Raw genomic sequence first — 20,370 nt, forward strand, 5'->3', positions numbered from 1 at the left:
TGATTTAGAGTAGACCACCATTTAATCCACGCTTCAATGAACCAACTGAATAAACTATTAGATCCTTTTCTAACCCCTTGAGCTGAAACACTGAATGAAGAATCTACATAATGTGTCCATATCAATAAACTCAGACTGATCCGACTTTATGTCCCCTCAATACCCTTAAGAGTCCTTCCCACACATATTCCCCAGGTTTTTGTTTGTGCATATAAGAAAAGTCAAGTAGTTATTTTGGAGTGTAGCATCCCTCCTCCTGAGTCACACTTTGTAATTCACTTTGTGGTGCTCACTGGGACTTTAGTTATAGGTCTAGAAGCAAAAATGAGTGATGAATGTTGCTCATGGTAAAGTTCAGCAATGCCTTATAAGGCATCCACCTCAGGTGATGCGCCAGGCAACAGCCCAGGCACCACCACAGGCGATATCTCAAACAAAGAATCTTCAGTCAAAAGTAGGTTAATCTCATCAGATGGGGGTAGAAGGGATAATGGGTTTCCTGGGGAGGGTGGCTTGGCAGACAAAGATGGCGTGATCTCCAATGGGAGTAAGAAGGCTGGTTCTTTTAGCAGGAGTGATGTAATGAAATTTAGTGGCTCAATGTCCTCAGCTTCCTGATTATCTGCCCATGTGTCCCCATCCCAAGTTTCAGGATCCCATTTCTTCCCAGTTAATGCCCTCACTTTAACTTGAGATGCCATTTGAAGTTGGGACTTTAATTAGCATTGTAATTCAACCACTCTTAAGACAAGACTCTGGGTTTGGTTTACGGCAATATCAGCTCCATTACTACATGATATGAGGCTTTCTTTCAGGACACAAGTGGAAACTTTGCGGTCTTTTATGTGGCACTTGAAATGTGGCTCTAAAGCCTTGAGCTCATCTCTTACTTTCACTATTTTGTCTAGTGAAAATAGGACCAACCAACCAGCTTCCTTATACTTCTCATTCTGACAAAATTGTAGGAAAGTATGAAACATGCAATCACCCTGAGTATCACCTCTCACCAATATTGGTGGTGATACTTTGTGTATTAATATTGCCACTTCATTCCTTTGATTGGCAGTGCCCTCCTTACTACTGGAGGCAGAGTCATGAGCACCTTTAAAAACTAGTCAGACTTGAGAACCAATCTAGAAAACTCATCCTTACAGTTTTGTTTCTCTAGAACCACACTCAGTGTCAAATGTCTTGGTTCTCTAGAGAAGCAGAACTAATGAAGCGCGTATGTATATATATAGAGAGAGAGAAAGCAGAGATATAGCTCAAGGAAATGGCTCATGCCATTGTGGAGGCTGGCAAGTTCCAAAGTCCAAGGATCAAGTGTCAGCTGGAGGCTTCTCCTGACTCACGTGGTTGCAGGACTTAACGAACCCAGGATCAGCAAGTCAGACAACAGGCTGCCGGCTTACAGGGCTAGGGATCTGGTGAATCCAAAGTTTGGCAGGTCAGATGACAAGCTGCTGGCACAAGTCCTGAGAACCAGAGCTCAGATGATGACCAGCTGGAAACAGGACCCAGAGCAAGCAAACAAACTTTGCCGCAATGTCCTTATATATATTGGGTGCAGGCAACATCCCCAAGGAAACTTCCTTTACAAGGAATTGACTGATCACATCAGATCACATCATGGAAGAGATTACATTACATTACTTACAGGAAATCATAAAAGGGAGAATAGTTAGATCAGATCACAAAAAGGAGGATGATTACATAATACTGAGAATCATGGCCTGGTCAAGTTGACACAGAACACTAACCATCACAGACCTCATTGTAACTTGGTTACATCTGCAAAGACATTATTTCCAAATGAGGTCATATTCACAGGTACCAAAGCTTAGGGCTTGAATACATATTTCAGAAGGTCACAATTCAACCTCAAAACTTCTATTGTGTAATCAGCTTCCGCATCACATCTGTCTTAAAAGACATAGCAAGACATTTGCCTTTTCCAAGCTTAAGTCATTTCCAAATAGAATTGATTTATGTGGAATCGGGTGGTGCAAAGGGTTAAACTTTCCACTACTAGCTGAAAGTCTGGAGGTTCAAACCCACGCACAGGTGCCTCAGAAGAGAAGCCTGGTCATCTACTTGTAAATGGTCACAACCTTAAAACTCTAGGGAGCAGTTCTACTCTGTACACACGAGGTCACCATGAATCAGAATTGTGTTGACTGCAACTAACAACAACAAAGAAATATAACAATTCCTACTTGCTTCCTACCATAAAATTGAGCTATTTGGGAAATTCTTTGGATTTACTAGCTAATTCTCTTTTCTTCATGTCCCTTTAAAAAGATTCCACTGTTTATTTTCACTCTCATTTTCAGCCTTTGATAATGAATGCACTGTCTCAATTTAGGTTATGATAACACAGAACCCATGCTCTAATGACACCACGTCCTTCAAAACAAGACATAGCATCACTTAGCTACCTTACAGATATGTTGAGATATTCAATGTGTTTGTCGAACACACATTGAAATTATGATTAATATTCTAAATAACCATACTTGAGATAAGTATATATTATTCTTTCTCTCTTTCCTCAAAAACCCATTGCACCATCATTCCCACACTCTCTAATATAGAAACATTAAATCCTTTGGCATAGGTAAAAATGATATAATCAACTTTTTCTTTTAAACCTAGGCAAACAGTGACTGATCTGAAGCTGTAACAGCACAAAGAATACATAAATAAATTTTATAGAAAATAGGCAAATCAAACCACAACATCCTTCTGAAGCCTACCCATCAGGGAAGTACTTTAGGATCAAAGTGGTCAAGGTTGAGAAAAATCTAGCTTACTGGTCAAGAAGATCATAATCCAAGTCTCACAACAAACATTCTTCAGCTTAAGGCATGAATTTAGTAACAAAAATAAAATTAAATTAAATCTTGATGCTAGGAAAATTATAGGAAAAGTTTATAACAGAATTGTCCATATAATTCATCTAGATAATTGACACATTTTTAAGGAAAAACAGAATATAGTGCCAGAGTAACTAATAGTGATAAAGCATGCATATAAGACTGAATTAATTTTCATCAAACTAACTTGCAACACATTTAACTGAAAAAAGAGTAGTATGCATTGTCCAGCAAGACTTCCTACCAATCACAAACAAAAGAGACAGTCTAATATGTAAAGAGAAGGATATAAATAAGCATTCACAGAAGTAAAAATGTCCCATAACAGAAGAGATGACAAAAGCTACTAATACTTAAGGAAATGGAAATTAAGACAATAAACCATTTTGCCACAGATTTGTGAAGCAAGACTCTGAGAAAACTATTTTTAAAGAAGTGTAATATAAAATAACCATTCAAAATGAAATTGGTTTGACCCAGCAATTCTACATGTAAGAACCTATCACGCACAAATACTTGAACATGAGTATATAGGAGATGTATGGCAAGATGCTCCTTACAGCAACTAAATGGTTATCAGTCAGAGAACACATTTACCTTTAATGAAAGGGGTAAGGTATACAGTCATTACAGAGATTAGGTAAGTTACAGGCAATATTGTTGAATGTTGTCCATGTCACATTGCTATGTAAAAAAGTTTCAGAAAATTTAAAAAAAGATAGTATGATAATCTTTTCTTTGGAAAATAAATAAAATATGTGTAAACTAGTATAAACATATAAAAATTCAAAGGATCCAAAATGGTTAAAACAATCTAGAAAAAGGAAACACAAAGTTGAAAAACTTACACTTTCTGATTTCAAAACCTTCAAAGCTACAGTAATCAAAGCAGTATAGTACAGGCATACAGATAGAGGTATAGATCATGGAATAGAATTGAGAATGTAGAAATACAACCACACATTTATGGTCAGTTGATTTGCAGCAAGGATACCAAAACAATTCAATGGGGAAAAACAGTTTTTTAACAAGTGGTAATGGGAAAACTGAATATCCACATGCAAAAGAATGAAGTTGGACTGCCTACCTTAACTCATATATCAAAATTAAACATGTGTTTCAAAGAACATCTCAAGAAACTGAAAACGCAACACTCCAAACGGGAGAAAATATTTGCAAATCATATATCTGATAAGGGACCTGTATCAAGAATATATAAAGAACTATTTTACAATTCAATAGTAAAAGACAAATAACCCAAAGAAAAATTGGACAAATAATCTGGATAGACACTTCTCCAAAGAAAATATGCAAATAGCTAATTAGCACGTGACCGTCACTTGTCATCAGAGAAATGTAAAAACCACAATGAGACACCACGTCATACTCAGTTGGATGACTATAATCAAGACAGATATTAATAAGTGTTGTCAAGAATGTGGAGAATCTAAGCTAATGGTGGTAAATTAACTTGATAGAGATAGCAAGAATGGTGACACAACATGAAGAATGTAACTAAGGTCACTGAATTGTCATTATAGAAATTGTTGAATGGGTGTATGTTTTGCTGTGTCTATATTTCCACCAAAAATAAATACTTTTAAAAATAATTAGAATTATAAAAAAAAGAAGAAGGTGGAGAAATTGGAACCTTCATGTATGCAATTTTGAAAAACCATCTGGCATAAGGTTAAACATAGAGTTACCATATGATCCAGTAATTCTACATCTAGGTATTTTCCCAAGAGAAATGAAAACATGTTCACACAAACCTTGCAAATGAATGTTCATAAACAGCATTATTCATAAACAGCATAATAGTCAAAAAGTGGAAACAACCCGAGTGCTTATCAACTGATGAATGGATGAGCAAAAGTGGTATATTCATACAATGGAATATTATTTAGCCATAATAAGAAATAATGTCCTGTACATAATATAACATAGATAAATCTTGAAAACATTACGCTAAGCAAAAGAAACCAGTAACAAAAGAGCACATATTGTATGATTCTGTTTATATGAAATGTCCAGACTAGGAAAATCTATAGAGACAGAAAGTAAATTAGCAGTTTTCTAGGACTAGGGGGAGAGGGAGGATGGGAAAACGGAGGGTAATGGCTAAGGAACACAGGATTTCTTTTTGGAGTTATTAAAATGTTCTAAAATTGTCATAGTGGTGGTTGTACAACTGTGAGCATATGCTAACAAATATTGAATGATACACATTAAATTGAAGATTGTTTGGCATGTGAATTGTAAGTCAATAAGGGTTTTACAAGACACAAAAAGCCTGGAACCATGATATCCAAAACAGTGCTGACGCAACAGTAAAATTACTTTGTCTTTTGTTCTTGTGTCAAGGAGACTGCAGTCACAAGTGGCCGCACACTTGCCACTGTTCTTAACACTGTTCTAAAATGTATAACATGGCTGACACACAAATGTTAGGACATCGACTCTTAGCTGTGTGATAGCACTTATAACAAAAGAGACATTAAGTATGCTCATATAAACACAATATCATCTGCCCTTTGCTTTTACACTTGGCATCCCACGTTCTCTGACTGTTCGTATAATGTGTTTACTTTGACCTGTAAGAGTTGTATTTTAACTTCTTGATTGATTTCTCCTGGGATATAAGCATGAGCAATGGCAGAAGGGAACAGAAATTTGAAAGGAGGAACTCACTTAACCAGGATGTTTATGAAATGGATTTCAGGTCTGCTGATACAACTGAGTTGTTACTTTAGCTCTGGAACTTGTGGAAAAGTGCTGGTGTGGCCAACTGAATACAGTCATTGGATCAATATAAAGACAATACTGGATGAACTTGTTCAGAGAGATCATGAAGTGACTGTTCTAACATCTTCAGCTTCCATTCCTATTGATGCCAACAAACAGTCTGCTGTTAAATTTGAGGTTTATCCTACTTTTCTTACTAAAGATGATTTTGAGTTTCTTTTCATGAAATGGATCAGGAAAATAACATATGATCTGCCAAAAGATATGTTTTGGACATATTTTTCACTAATACAAGAAATTGAATGGGAATATTCTGATTGTCTTGAAAAGTTCTGTAAAGATGTAGTTTTCAACAAGAAACTAATGATGAAACTACAAGAATAAAGGTTTGATGTCATTCTTGCAGATGCCTTTGGTCCTTGTGGTGAGCTGCTGGCTGAGCTACTTAAAATACCCTTTGTGGATAGTGTCCAGTTCACTTACGGCTATACAGTTGAAAAGTATAGTGGAGGACTTTTAACCCCTCCTTCCTATGTACCTATTGTTATGTCAGAATTACATGATCAAATGACATTCATGGAGAGGGTAAAAAATATGATGTATTTGCTTTATTTTGACTTTTGGTTCCAGGCATTTAAGGAGAAGTGGGATCAGTTTTACAGTGAAGTACTAGGTAAGTCATGTTTTTAGTTGGTAGAATGAAATCCTAACTTTCTTTGTGCTTTTGAAGGTGAGTTTGTGTAAATAGAAAGCCAGAGGAATTTTTTTTGTAAATAAAAGAGGAAATGAAAATACAAAATCATCTGTCAGTCTCACTAATATTATAGAGAGGCTTCTGTTATAGAATCAGTTAGAAGAATCCAGTGGCTCATCACTAGGACAGGAGACTCCAGGAAGTCAGAAACCCAAAAATTAAGACAGGTAGAATTTCTTTAATCAATTATATATCCATTTTATTGTACTTTTATCTTTAAAAAGCCATTGTAAACCTCAAAGAATGGATTACCATTGACATACAGATTGAAGACTGACACACATATTTCTAGCATAGCTGTGTATGTAACCAAAATCTGTTGCCGTTGAGTCGATTCCAATGCATAGCGACCGTATAGAACAGAGCAGAACTGCTCCATAGGGTTTCCAAACAGCAACTGGTAGATTTGAACTGCTGACCTTTTGGTTAGCAGCTGAGCTCTTAACTACTGTGCTGTCAGGGCTCCAAATATCTATGCAACATTGGGAAAATTACTTTTCCTGTAGCTCAGTTTTCTTATTTATTAATTAAAATATTTTTCCATATTACCTTCTCATGATTTCTTCACATTCGACAGATATAATGGCTGAAAAATTTATAATTTGTGTTTACAATATTTTATTAATCTGCTAGCCAAATAGCTGTAATCAAAATAATATAATTCTCCATAGCTTCTGCCTAGTGAGCCTTGAGGTTTCTAATGATTCCACATTTCTTCACTAAGTGCTTACAAATTACCTGTTTTACGGGCCTATGGTGTTGCTGAAGAGATGACATACAAGTTATTAGTCTGTATTTTTTTTAACTGTGTCTCTCTATTAAAAAAAATTCTGAGTGAACACGTCTATTTCCATAATTTGTGAAAATTTTCCAGCTGTTAATTGCGAACAGGTTTATTTAATAATTAAATTTTATTCAGCTCTTAACTTGAACCAAAGGCAGTGGTTGGTACAGGGAATTGAGTCATACTCACAAAAACCTCACAGTTTAGTTGGAAAACTATGTGTTGAGGAACTGGCTTGCTAAATTGTAAAAACTAGACTGAGTACTTCCGAGAAAGGTGTTTCCATGGCTATGGTAGGATTAATTGATTGGGCAGATTAAATTCCAGCTGTCTGCACTTATGCATCTGTTACATTTGCAACTTTAGAGAAAACAAATGCATATTTACTTCTACAGTGGCTTAGGTTTAATCATTGTTTATGGTGGTGAAAGTACTGATGTGATATTGAAGACGTAAGTCTCCTCTCACACTTTTAAACATCTTTGGTACCATTATTCCAAGCTCCCTTCAGAAAATTTCCCAGATATTCAGATGACAATTTTCTCAAGTTACTTCCACCTTCTGTGTTCTCTTTTCTTTTCAGGAAGACGCACTACATTATTTGAGACAATGGGGAAATCTGAAATATGGCTCATTCGAACCTATTGGGATTTTGAATTTCCACGCCCATTCTTGCCACATTTTGACTTTGTTGGAGGGCTCCACTGCTAACCTGCCAATCCCTTGCCTAAGGTAAACCTATTACTGTTGGTTTTTTATCTTCAGTTGAAATGATTCTAAATTCTTTATTCAGAGTGTTTGACTAAGCAAGAAAGATGTGGGAAGTGGGGTAAAGTGACCTGCAAATTAGAAATTCCTGTATTTCCATGTCACCACAAGTATTTGAATATCTTATCATGAAAAAATAAACTGAGATAGCCATGGGACTTTGAGATTAGGGTCTGATAAATTAAAGCCTTCATTTTCAACACTTAAGAAAGTATCAGTCATTAATTCAAAGAAATTTTTAGAGTGACTACCATATTTCAGGTAAGCTAGGTGTTGGTTGGATATGCAGAGAAACTAAGCAGACATGGTTTCTGCTCCCTCCCCTGCCCCACTCCACCACACATACACACATTATATTCTAGGTGGAAAAATAGAACAAAAGCAGGTAATGAAAATAGTGTGACAAGTATTATAGTAAGACCAAAATGCTAAGGGAATGCCCAGAAGGGATTATGAAAAGTAACCCAGAGTCTTTGATAATTTAGGTGAAGGGTATGCAGGAATAGGTAGAGGAGATGGGGAAAAGAGGAAAACAAAAATAAAGCAGCTAGAGTAGTAATGGCGGTCCCCAAGATCTCCTACTCCAGCAGGAAAAGGAGGAGTAAGAGGAAGCTTATGCAGGAGAGAATAGTTGGAGCCAAAAGGAGTTTGAAACATCTATTAAGGGCATTGAGGAGCCAGTGAAAAGAGTTAAGCAAGGGGGAGATAAGATCAGATTTCTTTTTCTAAAAGAGCCCTCAAGATCCAGTTACTGGATTGGATTATGGAGGAGTAAGACTGTGGAAAGGCAGACCACTTAGAAGGTTGTTGAAGGAGGTCAGGCATGAGGTGATGAAAAAACAGGCTAGAATGGTCATAGAGTGAGGACTATTCCTATAATACTACCAACACCATATAGTGGTTGTAGAGAAAATATTAGTTAATATATATAAAACACTTAAAATGTCTCTGGCACAAAGTAAGGAATTTAAAAGTAATATTAACTACTGTAACTATTGCTATTTTTTTGTTACCATTACTAATACTATTAATCATTTCATATGCGTCTGGCACTTTAAACGTAATTCTTATTTAATAGAAAATGGTTTTCCAACAGATCAGGATTGTATTCTCTAGCAAAGTCCTAAAAACCAGATATTCTGTGGCGTTTTTGTAAGTGGGTGGATACATATTGACAAACAGATGAAGCAGGCTGAAATGCTTAAATTTTGTTGTTAGAATTTAGGCTCTTCACCGGTATTGTAGCTTAGAGGAAGACTATTCCTAAACAATATAAATGGGTGAAGATAAATGAGTGTTCCCAACAATATTTGCAGCCAACTCAAAGTCTACTTGCTTTACAGCCTTGGTTTACAGCATTGAAACCATTCATCTTTTCAAATACCAGAGTTTTACATCCTTGAGAATAAAAGGGATGGTTTAAACTATCTATCAGAGGAAGTGTTCTACCATACATCAACCTTATGGGAAACCTCAATAATACTCTGAGTATTTAAAAAAATAAACGAAGTTTGCCTTCCAGTCAATTCCAACTCATAGCGGCCCTACAGGATGGAACAGAATTGCCCCATAAGGTTTCCAAGAAGTGGGCAGTGGATTCTAACTGCTGAACTTTTGGTTAGCAGCAGAACACTTAACCACTACACCACTGGGGCTCCCCTTTGAGTATATGGGTATCTATATCATAGCTGCCTGATAAAATGAACAAAGAAAACATATTCTGTGCATGTAATAGTGAAAATAAATCCTGTGTATATAATAAAGATCAAATAATTTCTACCAATTGTATCTAAAAATTCCCCTTAGTTTGAAATTACAAAATAATTTCCTTATGAAGGAAAGCAAGAATCTAATATATTTTAAATTAATATTATACCTTTAAAATATAAATAAAAAGCAAGCATGCTTTATTGCACTAGTATATAATTTATTAAGAGATCTGTTTTTCTACCTTCTAGCTGGCAGCAACATAAAACTGAGATCCTATTCAAGGATGAAAACTCAATATTTATTTGGGGGGCTAATTGTGTAGGCTATAATATCTTTTATAGGATCCAAAAGCTGCCATAAGATTAAAGAAAGTTTTATGCAATCTAACCTTATTCATGAAAGATTTTCCCATTCACATTAAAGGAAAATGACGGTCTTAGGAAGAGGAGGAAACAGAGGAGGAGAAGGAGGAGGAATAGCAGTATAATAGTTTAAATAATATATTGGTAGTAATTGTTATTTAAATTGCAGAAACAATATTTGAATTCGACTCAATGATTGTGAAGACTGTTATCCCTTATTATAAAAAGTGATTGCTCCCCCCATATTACCTGCTTTTCCATTAACTATTAAACTCTCAGATAATTTCTGACTTTTTCAAAAAAAGAAATAAAGCACTTGGCAAAATGTATCAAAAGATTTAAAAATTCTTACAGCCTATGACATCACAGTATATGTCTTAGGCTGAGTTCTCTAGAGAAGCAAAACCAGTGAAATGTATAAATATACAGAAAGAGAAAAATTTACATCAAGCAAATGTCTCATAAGGTTGTAGAGGCTGGAATGTTCCAAGTCCATGGAATCAGGATAGAAGCTTCTCCTGATTTACGTAGCCATAGGAGCTGTCAAACTCAAGATCAGCAGGTCTGAGAGCAAGGCTCTTGCTCACAGGCTGTGAAGATCAATGAATACCAAGATTGGCAGGCAAGGCTGCAGGTTAGCTGCTAGCTCAAGTCCCAAGACCTGAAGGTCAGATGGACAAGAGCCAGCTGCAGCTTCCAGCACAAGCAAAAAGCCCCGAAGCCTTAACAGAATGTCTGCTTGTATTCAATGCAGGCCACACGCCCAAGGAAACTCCCTTTCAACTGATTGGCTACTCATAGCAGATCCTATCATGGAGGTGATCATGTATTGAATCTCAACAGGGAAGTGATCCCAACATTACACAACTGCCAAAACACTGAGAAACATGGCCCAGCCAAGTTGACACACAATCTTAACCATCACAATATACTCATACGAATCTACACGGAGGAAAAAAATCAAGATTGTAGAATCAATATTAATGACAGCATTATTTATAAAACTAAACATTGGAAGTAATCTAAATTCCAACATTAATGAGAGGTTAAATAACATAATATGTGTATCCACACAATTATAATCATTTCATCAAGAAATGTTTAATTACACAAAATCAACCATTATACAAGATTAGTCTGAAATCTAGGGGCAAAATGATAAATACAATATGATGACAAATTTCTTGTAGAAAAAAGATACATACAGTGGGATTACAATTTTCTAAATATATGTCATATTTTTACATTTCAGCATATGAATAGGATAAACACTAGAATGAAAGCATACAGATTTTAAACACTCTCAGGATGGAAAGTGTGGATGAATCTTACTTTCTCTTATATTTTTCATACTTTTCCAAAATTTCTTCAAATGAGTGTATTATTTTCATAAAGATGTCACAGAATAGGAACGAACCAGTCCACGTCAGTGATTATAAAGAAAAGGTGAATTGCTATGATACTATCCAGATCTATCTTCCACAGCAAAGATAAAGGAGGTATTGGACAGCAAGCCAGAGAGACACAACTTTAAACACAGATTACTTTAAATGCTTCTGTGAGTCACTGGAATCATATAGAAAATACCAGTGCGCCATGTGATTCATAGGATTTGTACAGTGAGCCTCATATTGAAACTGATGTCATCAGGTTAAAATTACACTTTTGATAAAAACTCTGAGTAAAATAGGGTCTGCACAGTTGGGGTTTGGAATATATTTTCTTTCTTTTGTCTTTTCTATAAAAGCAGTAAAGCAGTTTTGAAAAGAAGTTTTATGCCAATGATACTAGGCTCAGAACTAATAGTTTTTATGTTGAAAGGAGTCAGTCGTTATTTTACAGTGAAAAAAACAAATAATGAATTTTAGACAGAAGGAATTTAAAAAAAAAAGATAAGTATATAGTTTTGGCAAAATATCCAGGAAACTTTTGGCTCTGCATTTTTTTTTTTTTTCTTTATTTGGTGACAGGGTGCGTTTGTTGGGGAATGTGAAATCATTCTAATAGAGAAATTAATATAACAAAAATAAGGCAAGGATCAGGGAACATAAGTCAAAACAACTTTCAAACAAATCCAGGTGAACCCGTCTTCACCAGGAATTTTATATAATGTGAAGAGGGATTCTTAAGAGGGTGACCAGATTCCAGATGGAGAAAGGCCTGGCATACTTCTCCCACTGGGGAAAGAGTGCTCCCCGCAGGGCACACTGAGATGATGATAAGTGTCCCTCACACCCACACTTATGCATAGTACATTCCACAGGTACATCAGTTTCACAATATGACTTCATGGCAATAAGTGTCATAAGTAAGAAGCCCAGAGATATGGACATTCTGATATGTAACAATAAATGTGTATTTATGGATTGTAAGTAGAACTCTTATGACTTTCACAGAAATTCCAAACCGAAGTTTTTTTGAATATTAGAGATTCTCAACCTCTGGACATTAAGGGTGTTTTAGGGGAATGCTGGGGAGACTGTCAGAAAGTTAAACGTGTGACGTAAAGATTATATAACTGAGAGAAATATTGTTGTACAATCATCCCCACCGTAACTAATTTTTCCTTAGTATTTATAGTCAGGAAGTAAAACACTAATGACTCTCAACTAAAAGAACTCTCCAGAAAACCTACTGGAATAAACACATGTTATTTAGTAGGACGATAACCAACAAGTTGCCCCCAAGTTGATTCTGACTCATGGTGACCCCATGTGTATCAGAGTAGAATTGTGCTCCATACGGTTTTCATTGGCTGATTTTTCAGAAATAAATTGGCATGTCTTTCTTTTGGTGCACCACTAGGTGGACTTGAACTTCCAAACTTTTGGTTAGCAGCCGAGCACAGTAATCATTTGCACTGTGCTGCGACTTCATTAGAAATATAATTATATACAATTAAAGCTGAGTTAACATCCTGCTGTGTTGCCTCCTTCCAAGAATCTGTATTAGTAATTAATAACTGTAAATGAAGAGTGAGGGTCCCTCTCACTACTGTGTAATGATTTAATTTCATATGTTGCTTATACTACACACACGCATACACACATTTACCCAAATATACTTAATAAAGGCCATATATTTCATATTACACATCTCTTTCCAAAGGAACTGACTGATTAGTTTTGTTAAAAAGCAGCCATTATTCTAATAATTTCTCTCTATCAGTACTTGAAGATCCCTGGGTGTCACAAACCTACTAATCAAAAGGTTAGCAACTCCAACCTACCCAATGGTGCCACAGAAGAAAGGTCTGGAGATCGGCTTCCATAAAGATTACAGCAAAAAAAAAAAAAAAAAAATACCCTACGGAACTCAGTTCTACTGTGTTACACATAGGGTTGTCATGAGTCGGAATCGATTCTATAGCAATGCGTTTGGTTTCAGATGTCAGTACTTGATTTTCTCTCTTAAGTTGTTTGTTGCCAAATCTCAAATATTGTTCAATATTTTGTTGCTGTTTCATGATGAAGCAAATTCTTTCTTCACAGGAAATAGAAGAGTTTGTCCAGAACTCTGGAACACATGGTGTTGTGGTGTTTACTCTTGGGTCAATGGTCAGTAACATCACAGAAGAAAGGGCCAATACAATCGCATCAGCCCTTGCCCAGATTCCACAAAAGGTAGATAAAGTGTCTTCATGGGGACGAAGTACTTCACTAGTCTGGGTAACTCTGTAAAGGGTCTGATTAAGGAAATTTTCTGCAGGAAGGCAAACTATTATGATAGCTCCAATTTATCTCTACTATCAGTGGGAAAACAAAAATATAGGTGTTAAATGTTAAAACAATACAAGTTGTTTTTAATTGATAATTACTTTAGCATTAACATTGTGATGAATAATACATGTATTTTACAGGTGCAGTGTGAAGTTTTGGCATCATAATGATGTTGTAGCCAGGTATACAGGAATCAGTGAATTCTCTCCTGTCATTTGCTCCTCTTTCTTGCAAGATTCCTGAAGGAACTATATTCACTACAGATGTTATTGGAAAGGAATGAAATTTTAATTAGGCAATTAGGAAAAGGGTAGATCAAATAGGAAAGTAAAAAAATATTTCACAAAACCACAAATTCTGGAACAAGTGAACATAAGTAAACTCTCTTCCATGTCATTCAAACAATAATAAAAAGAGAGAAATTGGTTAAAATTAAATTTAGGAGATGAGAGCCAGTATAATAAATAAAAGAAAATAAACATTTGATCATTAGGAATTCACTACTGTTTTTTATACTAGAATTATGCCTGCCTAACAATTCCCCAAATGCTTCAATTTTTCATTGCTAATCTCCCATGGGTGAAACATCTTAATTATATTCTGTACCTGATGAGATACAAAAAGAAGTTCATTTAATGTGGGTATTCCTATTTACTTCAATGTTTTAGTAATTCCGATTTCCTAACACCTCCTTCCTCCTTTCCTCTGTCATATGAAAGGGGTTTGACTAAATGGTCTTTTAAGGTCTTTAGAATTCTAACTTGTTATAACCTTACAGTTCTATTCATAGAATTAAGTTTTGTTTTGTTTTTTTTCATCTTAATAGGTGCTGTGGTGATATGATGGCAAGAAACCAGATACCTTAGGATCCAATACTTGGCTCTATAAGTGGATCCCCCAGAATGATCTTCTTGGTAAGATTAGAGAACAAATACTGAAAATACGAGTAGCAGCCAATCAGAGGGATAAAAGTTCAACAGAAAACCAATTATTAAGCGTTTATTATTGAAAAACTCAACAATAAAGCATAAGTTCTTTCTATATATATTTTCTAGTACTAGAGGGAAAAAAGATGAACTATAATAATTGGCATTTTATTATATACAGTTATAATCCTTATGGCCAGAAGCAAGATATCTATATTTCAGGTATAATCACTTCTAGTATGAAATTTTTTAACAGCCTCCTGGCTCATCTCTTTCTTCTAATGCTCCCACCTCATACCTATCCTTTCCACTGTTGGAGAGGTATTTCAAATGCAGATGAACAATAACAGCCCTTCCTTTAGAACCATTGAGTTCCTTGTATTTCCCAGTTCTCATTTTATTTCTAAGAATAATAATGAATAATTTTGCTAAATTCCACCCATTCCTAGGTCATCCAAACACCAAAGCTTTTATAACTCACGGTGGAACCAATGGCATCTATGAGGCTATCTACCATGGGATCCCTGTGGTGGGCATTCCCTTGTTTGTGGATCAACCTGATAACATTGTTCGCATGAAGGCCAAGGGGGCAGCAGTCAGTATGAACACGGACACAATGACAAGTACAGATTTGCTCAACGCTTTAAAGACAGTCATCAACGACCCATTGTGAGTGATACAACAAGTTTGTTTGTTTCTTCATTTCTGTCTTTGTTTTTGGTGATGTTGGGGGAATGATTTGTCAGAGGTTTGAGGCTAATAGGAAAGTTTTGAAATAGCTAATATGGAGAATGAGAGGAATAACTGAAGTTGGAAATGGAAGAATTATGAGATGAGAGCAAAGTTGAAGAAGGGACCATGAATGTTATAACAATAGGAGAGTTTAGAAATAGCTAATAAGGAGAATGTGAGGAATAACTGAAGTTGGAAATGGAAGAATTATGAGATGAGAGCAAAGCTGAAGTAGGGACCATGAACGTTATAACAATACTACCCTGCACAGTTGTGTGACTTTCTCTCAGCATGAGACTCATTAAATGTTTTAAACTATTCTAAAATGGTTTATCTTTAGTAAATCAGCATGACATGTCGTTGTTGCTGTTAGGTGCCATCGAGTCAGTTCCAACTGATACCAACTTTATATACAAGAGAAAGAAACACTGCCCTGTCCTGTATCATCCTCACAATCGTTGCTATGTTTGAGCCCAGTGTTGCAGCACTGTGTCAATCCACCTCATTGAGTGTCTTCCTCTTTTGCGCTGACCCTCTATTTTACCAAGCTTGATGTCCTTCTCCACAGACTGGTTCCTCTGATAACCTGTCCAAATTATGTGAGACGAAGTCTCCACATACTCCCTTCTAAGTATTCTTGCTGTACTTCTTCCAAGACAGACTCAGTTGTTCTTCTCACAGTTCGTGGTATATTCAATATTCTTCACTAATACCATAATTCAAAGGCATCAGTTCTTCTTGGTCTTCCTTATTCATTGTCCAGCTTTGGCGTGCATATGAAGCGATTGAGGATACCTTGGTTTTGGTGAGGTACACCTTAGTCCTCAAAGTGATATTTTTGCTTTTCAGCACTTTAAAGAGGTCTTCTACAGCAACTTTGCCCAATGCAATACGTCATTTGATTTCTTGACTGCCACCTCCCTGGGCATTGATTGTAGATTTAAGTAAAATGAAATCCTTGAAAACTTTAATATTTTCTCCATTCATCATGATGTTGCTTATTGGTCCAATTGTGAGGATTTTTGTTTTCTTGATGTTGAGGTGTAATCCATACTGAAGGCTGTAGTCTTTGATTTTCATCAGTTGGAATGTTGGAATATTCCTGTTCTAAAGACAAAATTCCTGAAACTAGAAATATTTTGTGTCCAAATTATCTTAAGACATACATTAATTTAAATTGTACAATTACTTCTATTGTTATCATAATTATTATGTATATATTTTCACCTTTTGGTTTATAATGACTTTAAGCGGGAATAAAACATGTCATTTGAGAATATATTGATAATGATAGTGCAGTGGACACTTGTATTTTAAAAGCAGAGATGTTTTAATTTTAGTGCAACTATGGCTCATTCAAAATGATTACCATGTAAAGCATACTTTATTTTTTATTATTTTAAAAGGAATAAGCTTTCATTTGGTGAGTTCAAGTAAAACCATATTTCTCTAGTATAGATGTCTTTAAACGCCTTTTCATTTTTAATTAATATAATGGTGGTATTAGAAATGAGGATAGTTTCTTTATTAGCTGATGCATATTGAATGCTTATCACATGCTAGGCATTGTCTAAGTTCTTCACTTGTATAATGTCACTTCTCATTATATTATTTCTCTCTTGTAAAAATGCTTCAGGATTAGTGCCCTCCTTTCAAAAACCCAGCACTCCCACTGTGTTTTTTTAAATAACTGGGAGAGAAGTTACCTCCACTGCTGTTGCTACAGTACAATACTATAGCACTTTGGAATTCAGAGTTCATAAGCGATATGCCTTTATTTACTCTTCTTCCTTGATCATAATTGTCATGGTTTGAATTATGTCCCCCAAAAAATTTGTGTATCAGTTTGGCTGGGCCATGATTCCCAGAATTGTGTGGTTGGCCTCCATTTTGTGATTGTAATTTTATGTTACAGAGGATTAGGGTGGGATTGTAACACTGCCCTTACCCAGGTGACATCCCTGATCCAATGTAAAGGGAGTTTCCCTAGGGTATGGCCTGCACCACCTTTAACCTTACAAGAGATAAAAGGAAAGGGAAGCAATCAGAGAATGGGGGACCTATACCATCAAGAAAGCAGTGCCTGGAGCAGAGGGCGTCCTTTGCACTGGACGCTCCTAGTCCGGGGGAACACCAAAGAGAAGAAGGCCGACAGAGAGAAAAAGCCTTCCTCTGAAGCTGACGCCCTGAATTTGGACTTTTAGCCTACTTTGACTGTGAGAAAATAAACTTCTCTTCTTTAAACCCATCCACTTGTGGTATTTCTGTTGGAGCAGCACCAGGTGACTAAGACAATAATCATTTCAAGAGAAAAAAACAAATACAACTGCAATGCCTCAAAGTGCAATATTGAGCACTCTCCAGATTCCACAATAACAATACTAAGAAGAACAGCAACAATAATAGCAAACATTTTCTGAGTGTCTACTACATGATAGGAACAATTCTAAGTATTCTAGGACTCAATCCATTATTCCTCTCAATAATCAGATGAAAAGGCACTATTTCCATCCATTCCATTTTAACAAAGAGACAACTGATGCACAGAGAGAATAAATAACTTGCCCAATGCAGACAGCAATTAAGTGTTAGAATCACGATTCAAACCAAGACAATCCACTTTCACACTTTTAACTACTCAGTCACTGACATAAGGTCAATACCAATTCCTAACCAACACCAATTCCTGAGCAGCCTTGTGTGGACATGTTCCTGGAGCTCATCAAGAACCCGTGTCCTATTTCTGGGTAATGGTAGTATTTTGAACCTTTTACATCAGGTCCATTAACAATTTCATAATGAATAATTCAAACTCTGCAAACTCAAAGGATGAAATTTTTCTTTTTTTCCTTTTTCTCTTTTTTCCCTTAGGACTTAGATCATTCCATTCTCGATCCTAAACATACCTCCTCTCCTAACTTCTGTCTTTCTTTACATCTTCAAATCCTATGCATTCAACAAATTCGAGCTATTAAACTAAAATCTCTATCATCACCTCAGAGGAAAATAATATGTTTTTCTTCCAATCTTATGTAGCACTAATTTTTACCATCTGCATGAAAATTTCACATAATTATCTTTTCTGGTTTATTCTCTAAGTTGAAGTCTATTTGATTTTTCTTCAGCTATAAAGAGAACACTATGAGGTTATCAGCCATTCATCATGATCAGCCTGTTAGGCCCCTGGATCTTGCTGTCTTCTGGATCGAGTTTGTCATGCGCCACAAAGGAGCCAAGCACCTTCGCCCAGCCGCCCTTAGCCTCACCTGGTACCAGTACCACTCTCTGGATGTGATTGGGTTTCCACTGGCTTGTGTGGCAATTGTTACTTTTCTTGTCATAAAACGTTGCTTGTTTGGTTATCAAAAGTGTTTTAAGACAGGAAAGAAGAAAAAGAGGGAATAGGCCTCCTTAAGACGTAAGACTAATAGGCATGATAAGTGAGACTGTAACATTTAATTCAGCCATTATGGTACAAGTTGTGGGCAGATTCTCCTCTACATTTTGCAAGAGCTGTGCCTTTTCTGATTTCCTCAGATATTTTACTCTTGGTTAATTGTCCAAGTGTTAGTTAATCCATTCTCTCCTAAGAAGGAAAAATCCTGTGTGTTTTTTGATAAATTCCTCATCAATATTCCTCTTGAAATGGACAGTATCAGAAGGATTATATTCAAGGTATTAGTCTCATTTTTAAATACTGAAAAAATTCTACTTTAGTGATGATTTACGTATAATTTCATAACCGCGAAAAAAAAAAAAACTCACTGGAGCCTCAACTTGTTGATTTGAAAAGTTCAGGAAGCCTAATGTTATCATTGTGCATTTTCAGAAACATTTTCTTCATAAATAATGTACAGTCATATGAAATATATGTATCCTTAATGAAATATAAAGCATTTCTTCATGAAATCTTCCTTTCATTCAGAAGTTCTGAGTGGTATTAACTGGCTTCCTACCTAAAATTATGCAATCCTGCAAAGTCTTTGGTTAAAAAGACTAAAGATATTTTCCGCAGCAGCCTTGAATATGCTTCAGTTATTTTTCTCCCTTTATTGAATGACCCTTTGTAATTGGATAGTAAGCTCAAAGTATTATTAGGAATGATAGGTGGGGCCCAATAAGTTTAGTCCAGTGCCTCTGGGTTATAATGTAAAAGGATCCTGTAATAGGATCTCTTATTTTTGGCCATAACTTGTTGATCTTTGTACTTTAATACCTAGGATATTTAGGATATGAAAACCAGAATTCTATATAAATCTTTTTTATTAATTCTTCCCTCCATCACATAAAAAAAAGTAAATTGCAGATAAAGAGCCAAATTTTGTTTTGTGCAACAATTTTTAAAATTTATGCATTAGAAAGCATTTGAAAAGGCAAAAAGGTCACCAAACTTGTCTTTGAATATCAGTAATCAGAGGCTTTGGACACAGAACAAACAAATCACGGAGAAGAAAGAAACCATTTCTTTGTGATTTCCTCCACCTGGTAAGAGATACTTTAAACATTTAGATGGAGGAAAGCCAAATTTAGCATTTTTGACACCTGGAAATTTTTATAACACTCTTCTGTGTGATAAGCTATGAGTCCCTGGGTGACACAAATGGTTAAGTGCTCAACTACTGTTATGGATTGAATTGTGTCCCCCACACCCCAAAATGTACATCAACTTGGCTAGTCTATGATTCCCAGTATTGTGTGGTTGTCCACCATTTTGTGATCTGATGTGATTATCCTATGTATTATAAATTCTAACCTCTATGATGTTAATGAGGCAGGATTAGAGGCAGTAATGTTAATGAGGCGGGACACAATCTATAGGATTAAGTAGTATCTTGAGTTAATCTCTTGAGATATAAAAGAGACAAGTGAGCAGAGAGGAGTGGGAACTCATACCACCAAGAAAGAAGATCCAAGAGAAGAATGTGTCCTTTGGACCTGGGGTCCCTGTGCTGAGAAACTCCTAGACCCAGGGGAAGATTGATGACAAGGACCTT

At 35.9% G+C, this 20,370-nt stretch overlaps 1 pseudogene; it reads left to right on the top strand.

Annotated features, from left to right (window-relative positions):
* Window positions 1–5,576: 5,576 nt before the first annotated feature.
* Window positions 5,577–18,857, top strand: LOC101343199 (UDP-glucuronosyltransferase 2B17-like; annotated as a pseudogene).
* The last annotated feature ends 1,513 nt before the right edge of the window (window positions 18,858–20,370 follow it).

The sequence above is a fragment of the Trichechus manatus genome, unplaced genomic scaffold (genome assembly GCF_000243295.1).
Source record: "Trichechus manatus latirostris isolate Lorelei unplaced genomic scaffold, TriManLat1.0 scaffold00108, whole genome shotgun sequence".
Taxonomy (NCBI): domain Eukaryota; kingdom Metazoa; phylum Chordata; class Mammalia; order Sirenia; family Trichechidae; genus Trichechus; species Trichechus manatus.